At 43.3% G+C, this 9,840-nt stretch overlaps 1 long non-coding RNA gene across 2 annotated transcripts in view; it reads left to right on the plus strand.

The window, feature by feature from the left end:
* Positions 1–7,730, plus strand: part of LOC126072883 (uncharacterized) — a 57,207-nt gene extending 49,477 nt beyond the window's left edge. Inside the window, exon 5 of one of the 2 annotated variants that reach the window (XR_007516589.1) lies at positions 4,062–7,730. This is a non-coding gene — a long non-coding RNA (uncharacterized LOC126072883). The other variant, XR_007516590.1, reaches the window with a different exon arrangement.
* The last annotated feature ends 2,110 nt before the right edge of the window (positions 7,731–9,840 follow it).

The raw sequence follows: 9,840 nt of genomic DNA on the forward strand, positions 1-9,840 counted from the left end.
TTCATGTGCATAAGAGGCAATTGAATATACCATGGCTTGGGTCAGGTGCACCTTAGTCCTCAAAGTGACATCTTTGGTTTTCAACACTTTAAAGAGATCTTTTGCAGCAGATTTGCCCAATGCAGTGCATTGTTTGATTTCTTGGCTGCTGCTTCCATGGGTGTTGATTGTTAATGCAAGTAAAATGAAATCCTTGACAACTTCAGTATTTTCTCTGTTTATCATGATGTTGCTTATTGGTCCATTTGTGAGGATTTTTGTTTTCTTGAGATACAATTCATACTGAAGCATGTGGTTTTGGATCTTCATCCGTAAGTGCTTCAAGTCCTCTTCTCTTTCGGCAAGCAAGGTTGTGTCATCTGCACATCGCAGATTGTTAATAAATCTTCCTCTAATCCTGATGCTGTGTTCACGTTCTTCTTCATATTCCGGCTTCTCAAAATATTTGGTATACAGATTGAATAAGTATGGTGAAACGATACAACCCTGACGCACACCTTTCCTGACTGTCAACCACTCATTATTCTCTTGTTCTGTTTGAACAACTGCCTCTTGGTCTATGTACAGGTTCCTCATGAGCACAATTAAGTATTCTGGAATTCCCATTCTTCACAACGTTATCCATAATTTTCTATGATCCACACAGTTGAATGCTTTTGCATAGTCAATAAAATACAGGAAAACATCTTTCTGGTATTCTCTGCTTTCAGCCAAGATCCATCTGACATCAGCAATGATATCCCTGGTTACACATCCTCTTCAGAATCCAGCTTGAACTTCTGGCAGTTCCCTGTTGATGTACCACTGCAGCTGGTTTTGAATGATCTTCAGCAAAATTTTACTTGTGTGTGATATTAATGATATTATTCGACAATTTCTGCATTCCAGACTTAACCTTTACCTTATATCTGTAATCACTTAGACCCTGAAGTTTCTGCTTCTTGAAACTGTCTGCACATAGCTAATTTTCCAAAAAAGCCTAATGCCTAAGGCAAAATGGTTTCTGCTAAACTGATTACAAGACTATTGTTTGACCTAAAAATGACTCCAGGAAAACCAGTTCCTTAAAGGCTCAAAGCTCAAAAGGACACCTAAGGGCAAATGGCCTGGCTGGGTCTCCCCAATTCCATGGACCCAGAAACTGGATTCCAGGAGAATTAAAATGGTTTCTCATCTGTCACCAAGCCACACAGAGCTGAATCTTCGTGAGTTAGGACTCTGTCCTTATGTCAGCCTGCATAGCCTTCCTCTGAAATAGCTACCCCAAGCTAAGTCAGATTCTCATTGCCCCTTTGTGGGTTTGTTAATTCTCTAAAATAGCTCACAAAATTCATGGAGACTATTACCTATACTTACAGTTACTCATTTATTATGACCAGAAAGGATACAAGTGAAGAGACATATCAAGTGATATCTAGGAGAGTTCCTGGCACAAGGACTCCATTGTCCCCAGGGATATGCCACCCTCTCCTGTGCATGGATGTTCTCACCAATACAGGAAACCCCAAAATAAAAAGCTCCAAGGTCCAGGGTCCCTTAGTCATTGGGACCTCAGTGCATACCCATGACTCAATTAATATGCGTAATTGGCTGCATTATGCCCTCTCCCTTCTTGAGGTTAGTTGCCAGTGATGAGTTGGGAGCTTTTAACTCATTTGCACATGTTGAAATATTGCCCAGATGTTTTAGAAAAATAAAGACACTTTGATTGCTGGGGAATTCCAAGGGCTATTTTCCAGAAACTGGAGACAAAATCTAAACCAAGTTCTTTGTCCCACACAGTCCCTCACTAAGTTTCCACAGGGTGCCAGGTACTTTGCCAGGGCACTGGGGAATAGCCTGATTCTACACCTTAATAAACTTCCAGTCTGGTGAGAGAGAAGAGAGAGAGGCAATTACAGTGGCTTCTGAAATATAGAGAAGATGGCATTTTCAAGATATGTAAATGTCTTAATTTCCTCACTTATGAAATGTGGATAATAGTGAAGCCTCCGCCGAGACTTCCCCCACTCAGCCATGGTCCCCACCCCGCACCCCCCACCACAGCAGCCTGACAAGCCAGGGCTTCTAACTGCGGTTTGGCCCGACCACGCTGCAGCCCTAACCACAGTTTGAATTTCGTGCCAGAATCCTGCGCATGTGCAAACCAGAATTTTGGTGCATGCGAGGACCTGGAAAGCTGTGTCCTCAATCTGTCCGTGGACCTGAACATCGCCGACATGACTCAACATCCAGACCTCCAAATGTGCACATAGGAAGGCTAAGGGCAGAGAGTTCCGGGCACCAAACCCAACCCCCAGGCATCATTGGAAATAAAAAGCCCCCAACCCCCTCAGACAGGGAGCATGTGGTCTTTGGGCTGCTAGGCCCCATGTTGCTCCTTGTTTGAACAAACAATAAATTTCCACTTTCTGTTTCCCTTGCTACTGGTAGTATGGCATCCATCTTATTTTGATGGGCTAATAGGATAGGACAAGAACCCTCGTTTGGTTACAATAGTACCTGTCTTAGTTATCTAGTGCTGCACAAGTGCGTGGCTTTAACAAACGCAAATTTGTTCTCACAGTTTAGAAAGCTGTTGTTTTTAGGTACCAGAAGGAGAAAAGAGGGAGAGTGAGGGAAACACAATATTGTTGTTAGTTTTTTAGGTACAGTCGAGCCAGTTCCGACTCAGTGAATGTAAAACAGAATGAAATACTGCCTGGGCCTATTCCATCCTCACAATTATTGTTATGCTTGAGCCCATCGTTGCAGCTACTGTGTCAGTCCATGTGGGTCTTCCTCTCTTTCGTTGACCCTCTGCTTTTACCAAGCATGATATCCTCCTCCAGGGACTTGTCCTTCCTGATAACATGTCCAGAGTACATGAGATGAAGTTTGAATTCAGAGAGCTGGTTCTAGGGGAAGACTTTCTCTCTGTCAGCTCTGGAGGAAGGTCCTTGTCTCTTCTAAGCTTCTGCTCCTGGGCAATCTTCATGTGTCTTGGCATCTATCTTCAGCCATTTCTGCTTGCCTAATCTGCTCCTTTTATCTCTTATAAGAGATTGACTCAAGATGTACCCTACACTAATCCTGCCACATTAACAGAAAATTCATTCCCAAATGGGATTATAACCATAGGCACAGAGGTTAGGACTTACAACACATATTTTTAGGGGACATGATTCAATCCATAACAGTATCTAACTCACAGGGTGCTCTGAGGGTGCTGTCTGGTATTTAGTGGAGATTCAATAAAAATTTGTTTAATTTAAAATGTGTTAAAGTAGAATAAATAAGACTTGGCACCTAAGAAAATGTGGGGATGAAAGCGAAGAGAAGCAGAGGATGACTCCTTGATTTCTGCTTGAGTTGCTGGTGGTACCAGGAGGGGACAGAAGAAGAGAAGGAGGTGCAGTTTTGGGGGCAAGGTGATGACACACTGAGTTAAAGTACCTGTGTGCGTGTGGGGTGGAGGGGGGGTCGAGATCCAGTAGGAACAGGATAGAAGTTTCCAGATTGCAGGTGAGACATCTGGGCTAGAGACAGAGACTGGTGAGTCACTGGAAGTTGATGACTTGGGCATAGATGAGACTTCTCATAGATGAAAAGAAAAGAGTATAGAAGTCCACATCAGCATTTAAAGGATGGGTGTAGGAACATGAAGGAGCCCTGGTGGTGCAGTGGTTAAGCGCTTGGCTGCTAACCGCAAGGTGGAGGTTCGAACTCACCCGTTGCTCCACAGGAGAAAGATGTGGCAGCCTGATTCTGTAAAAATTACAGCCTTGGAAACCCTAGGAGGTGGTTCTACTCTGTTCTATAGGGTAGCTATGAGTCGGAATGGGTTTGGTTTGGTTTTTTGGTAGGAACAGGAGCACAGGACAGAGAAGGAGGTATTAGAAGAAGGAAGAGGAGGAGCAGAGGGTGTTAGCACAGAAGCTAAGGGAGGAAAGGGTGTTAGGAGAGAGGCAAAAGTCCACAGTGTCAAGTGTTTCAGAGAAGTAGTTGAGAAAGGCTATTGGGTTTGGCATTTATATTTATTGGTGGCTGTATAAAAAAAAAAAAAAATTTTTTTTTTTTAGTATCATCAACTGCAAACTGAAAAGATGGAGGTTCAAGTTCACCCAGAGATGCTTTGTAAGAAATACTTGGCAGTCTACTTTCAAAAAATCAGCCGTTGAAAACCATATGAAGCACAGTTCTACTCTGAAAAACATGGGGTCACCATGAATTGAAATCGATTCGACAGCAACTGTTTGCTTTTTAAAAATTTTTATCAGAAGTGGTGAGGCCACCTGCAGTGTGTTGAGGAGAGAACAGAAAAGGAGGAAGTGTATCCATTGAGTGCACTATTCTTCCAAGAATTTTGATAGTGAAGGAAGAGAGAGGATTTGAATGATAGCTTGAGGAAAGGTAGCCCATTTTGGACTAGGGAAGATCTAAACAAATTTATGGGCAGAAAAAGGATCCAGGTTGAAGATACAGAAGAGGGAAGAGTTGACTGAGGGCCAGATTTGTCCAAACCCCCTTGGTGTTCCCTGTTCCCACTCTTGTGTGCATGCTCAGCTTGGGCCAACCCAGGCTCCACCTGTGCTGACAAATAGGACTTCTTTGCTCTTTGACATGGGCAGATGTGGGGGCATCAGTACTGTGATGGGTGTGCTTCAATGTCCACGTCCCCGCTGTCCACGCTGACATTAACTGCATATACCCTCATTCCTACACCCAGACTCCAATACACTGTCTGGCACATATACCAATCAAAACCAAACCCAGTGCTGTCGAGTCAATTCCAACTCATAACGACCCTATAGGACAGAGGATAACCACCCCATAGAATTTCCAAGGAGTGCCTGGTGCATTCGAACTGCCGACCCTTTGGTTAGCAGCCAGAGCACTTAACCGCTACGCCACCAGGGTTCCCCTGGCACATATAAAAACCAAAAACCAAACCCAGTGCCATCGAGTCGATTCTGACTCATAGCGACCCTATAGGACAGAGTAGAACTGCTGCATAGTTTCCAAGGAGCGCCTGGCAGATTGAAAGGCCGACCCTTTGGTTAGCAGCCATAGCACGTAACTGCTATGCCACCAGGGTTTCCCTGGCACATATCTGTATGTGGAATTTTTATTGAATATTTTATCCTATATTCTTCACAAGGTTGTGAGGATCAAGTGAGAAACATATAAATGCTCTATAAAAATATAATGATGCAAACATTAAGTATTACTACTGTTTAAAAAACAGGTTCACAGACACCCTCACAAGTACACGGGGGGGTCTCATACATCAACCAAGCTCACACAGATTCACACACAAGCTAGGGCACGTGTGTTCACACAGGCCCACAGATAACACTAAAACACACATACTCCCTTATAGGCTCACGCAGGTATGTAAGATCTCACACACACTCACAGAGTCCACCACATTCACATACAAACTTACACACATACAAGCACACCCTCACAGAAAGCACACTCATATCCTTCCATTTAGGCTGTGTGCAGGTATGCGTTTGGAACTTGCACACTCTCAAAGGCCCACATGCCCACACAAAAGTAAGCTGAGAGTCTTCCAGTCTGAGGAGGACTGAGTTGATTCAACATCCATGTGCCAGGGAGGATACCTCAGTTAGTGAATAATTTCACTGGCCTGCAGCTTTGCCCCAGAACCTTAATTTCAGCAGAGAACCAATCTGTCTGGGGCCAAGGCAGGGAGGCAGAAAGAGAGAGGAGCAGGGCTGGAAGAAGAGACCTCTTCCCCTCCTTCCTTGTCTGTCACTCTCCAGATACCAAGGGGCCTCCACTCCCAGGCCCCTGAGCAGAGTCGCAATTCCTGATCCTGGAGGGCTCTCATCCCGCAGGCCAATGCCACAGCCATTAAATACCTCTCCTAGGATATCTGCACAAACTCAGCTGCCCCAAGACCCTTCATCTCTCCTCTTGGCTCTACCCATCCCCATCCCCAGCAGTGAGCAGCATGCAGATGGGTCCCCACTTGGGTGATAGAAAAGCTGAGTTCAGGGAAAGGAAGAACTTTATCCAAGGTGCACCATGTGTTTGTTTTTCCTTCATCAGGCCCTCAGCCTAGCACACAGGTCTCTCATGAGCCCCCAGTCAGTTCCCCAATGGCTGCTTCAAAACCCTCTTGTCAATCCCACATGTCCACCACCTTCTGGTTTCAATCCCTACACATAATCTGAGCTTTTTCTTCACAGAGATGTAAATAGAGAGTAGGAGCCATCAGAAGGAAATCTTTTTAACTTCCAGGATACCCCTCACCCAATAGGAACCTACTGGTATTAGCTCTCATCCTTGTCTCCTCCCAGCTCAGATGTGTCCAGGACTAATTGCTCATGGATGCTCTGCATCTCACCCCTCTGATCTCTTCTGATACCTTGCTCCTTCAGCTATTTCCTCTATCTCCTGGATCTTTAGTCTCCTCCTTTCTACTAGATTCTTCCCCTCAGGTATAAGTATGTTCGTATCCCTTCCATCTTAAAAAATAAGTTCCATATTATGCAGCCACAGTAGTCAAAACAGCCTGGTACTGGTACAACAACAGGCACATAGACCAATGGAACAGAATTGAGAACCCAGATATAAACCCATCCACATATGAGCAGCTGATATTTGACAAAGGCCCAATGTCAGTTAATTGGGGAAAAGATAGTCCTAACAAACGGTGCTGGCATAACTGGATATCCATCTGCAAAAAAATGAAACAGGGCCCATACCTCACACCATGCACAAAAACTAACTCCAAATGGATCAAAGACCTAAACATAAGGACTAAAACGATAAAGATCACGGAAGAAAAAATAGGGACAATGTTAGGAGCCCTAATACAGGGCATAAACAGCATACAAAACATAACTAAAAATGACAAAGAGAAACCAGATAACTGGGAGCTCCTAAAAATGAAACACTTATGCTCATCTAAAGACTTCACCAAAACAGTAAAAAGACTACCTACAGACTGGGAAAGAATTTTCAGCTATGACATCTCTGACCAGTGTCTGATCTCTAAAATCTATAAAATCTATTCTGTTAAAACTCAACCACGAAAAGACAAACAACCCAATTAAAAACTGGGCAAAGGATATGAACACGTACTTCACTAAAGAAGATATTCAGGCACCTAACAGATACCTGAGCAAATGCTCTCGATCATCAGCCATTACAGAAATGCAAATTAAAACTATGATGAGATTCTATCTCACTCCAGCAAGGCTGGCATTAATCCAAAAAACACAAAATAATAAATGTTGGAGAGGCTGTGGAGAGATTGGAACACTTATACACTGCTGGTGGGAATGTGAAATGGTACAATCACTTTGGAAATCGATCTGGCTTTTCCTTAAAAAGCTAGAAATAGAACTACCATACGACCCAGAAATCCCACTCCTTGGAATATATCCTAGAGAAATAAGAGCCTTTACGCGAACAGATATATGCACACCCATGTTTATTGCAGCACTGTTTACAATAGCCAAAAGATGGAAGCAACCAAGGTGTCCATCAACGGACGAATGGATAAATAAATTATGGTATATTCACACAATGGAATACTACGCATCGATAAAGAACAATGATGCATCTGTGAAACATTTCATAACATGGAGGAACCTGGAAGGCATTATGCTGAGTGAAATTAGTCAGAGGCAAAAGGACAAATATTGTAAAAGACCACTATTATAAGATCTTGAGAAATAGTTTAAACTGAGAACACATTGTTTTGTGATTATGAGAAGGGGGAGGGAGGGAGAGTGGGAGAGGGCTATTTGCTGATTAGATAGTAGATAAGAACTACTTTAGGTGAAGGGAAGGACAACACTCAATACAGGGGAGGTCAGCACAACTGGACTGGACCAAAAGCAAAGAAATTTCCTGAATAAACTGAATGCTTCGAAGGTCAGTGGAGCAAGGGTCGGGGTTTGGGGACTATGGCTTCAGGGGACATCTAAGTCAAGTGGCAAAATAAATTCTATTAAGAAAACATTCTGCATCCCACTTTGAAGTGTGGCGTCTGGGGTCTTAAACACTAGCGAGTAGCCATCTAAGATGCATCGATGAGTCTCAAGCCACCTGGATCAAAGGAGAATGAAGAACACCAAGGTCACAAGGTAATTATGAGCCCAAGAGACAGAAAGGGCTACATGAACTGGAGACTACATCATCCTGAGACCAGAAGAACTAGATGGTGCCCGGCCACAACCGATGACTGCCCTGACAGGGAGCACAACAGAGAACCCCTGAGGGAGCAGGACAACAGTGGGATGCAGACCCCAAATTCTCATAAAAAGACCAGACTTAATGGTCTGACTAAGACTAGAAGAATCCCGGCGGTCATGGTCCCCAAACCTTCTGTTGGCCCAGGACAGGAACCATTCCCGAAGCCAACTCAGCAGACATGGATTGGACTGGACAATGGATTGGAGAGAGATGCTGATGAGGAGTGAGCTACTTGCATCAGGTGGACACTTGAGACTATGTTGGGATCTCCTGTCTGGAGGGGAGATAAGAGGGTAGAGGGGGTTAGGAACTGGCAAAACGGTCACGAAAGGAGAGACTGGAAGGAGGGAGCGGGCTGACTCATTAGGGAGAGAGTAAGTGGGAGTATGTAGTAAGGTGTGTATAAGTTTATATGTGAGAGACTTGTTTTGTAAACTTTCACTTAAAGCAAAATAAAAATTATTTAAAAACAAAATAAGTTCTACATTCCTTTCTATCTGCCACTCTGTCACTCTCCTTCCATTCATTGCCAATTTTCTTAAAAGAGTTGCCTTCAGCATATGTGAGAAAATGCACATGCTATCTGTAGGCTTATGTATATACATGTTTGTGTGTACTGTATATATATCCACGTATATAACAAACCACATCGGCACAGTTACAGAGGTTTCCTAGACCTATCCAAACAACTTGCAGGATTGGTTTACTGGGCCAAAAGACTTGGAACCATAGTCTCAGGGATCAACTTAATCAATTGGCATAATAGAGTTCACAAAGATAATGCTGTACCTCGTAGTTTGGTGAGTAGAGCCTGGAGTCTTAAAAGCTTGTGAGCAGCTATGTAAGATACAACTATTGGTCTCTACTCATATGGAGCAAAAAATAATGAAGAAAAAGGCTCAAAGAAGAAACGAGTCCATAGGTCTAATAGCCCACACGAACCACAACCTCTTCTAACCTGAGACCAGAAGAACTAGATGGTACCTGGCTACCGCTACTGACCATCCTGACCAGGGACACAATAGAAGGTCCCAGATAGAATGGGAGAAGCATGTCAAACTAAATTCAAATTCCTAAAAAAGGCCAGACCTACTGGACTGATAAAAACTAGAGGAACCCCCAAGAGTATTGCCCTAAGACACACTTTGAGCTTGGAATTTCAATTCAGCTATTTCTGCAGGTCACCTTTCAGCCAAATAATTGGCTTATAAAATAAACAATATCACCAGGGAGTTATGGGCTCCCTTAAACAATTTAACTATATCAAAAGGATTGGAAATAATGAGAATGCTGACACAGTGTAAAAATTATAACCAATGGCATGAAACAATTTGTATAAAAATTGTTAAAGGGGAACCTAATTTGCTATGTAAACTTTCACCTAAAACACAATAAAACATTATTTAAGAAAAGAGTTACCTTCACTCACTCTCTCCCTTCTCTTACCATCCCCTCATCTCCCAAATCACTACAATCATCCTTTGCCACCTCACCCATCCCCCCTACAAACACACACAACTTTACACCAAAGGGGCCAGCCATCATCTTTAGGCTTTTTGACAAAGCCCAATGTTCAGTTCTCAGTCTCTGTATTTAGGACCTCTCAGTAGCACTGAATATTGT

The sequence above is a fragment of the Elephas maximus genome, chromosome 3 (genome assembly GCF_024166365.1).
Source record: "Elephas maximus indicus isolate mEleMax1 chromosome 3, mEleMax1 primary haplotype, whole genome shotgun sequence".
Classification (NCBI taxonomy): Eukaryota; Metazoa; Chordata; class Mammalia; order Proboscidea; family Elephantidae; genus Elephas; species Elephas maximus.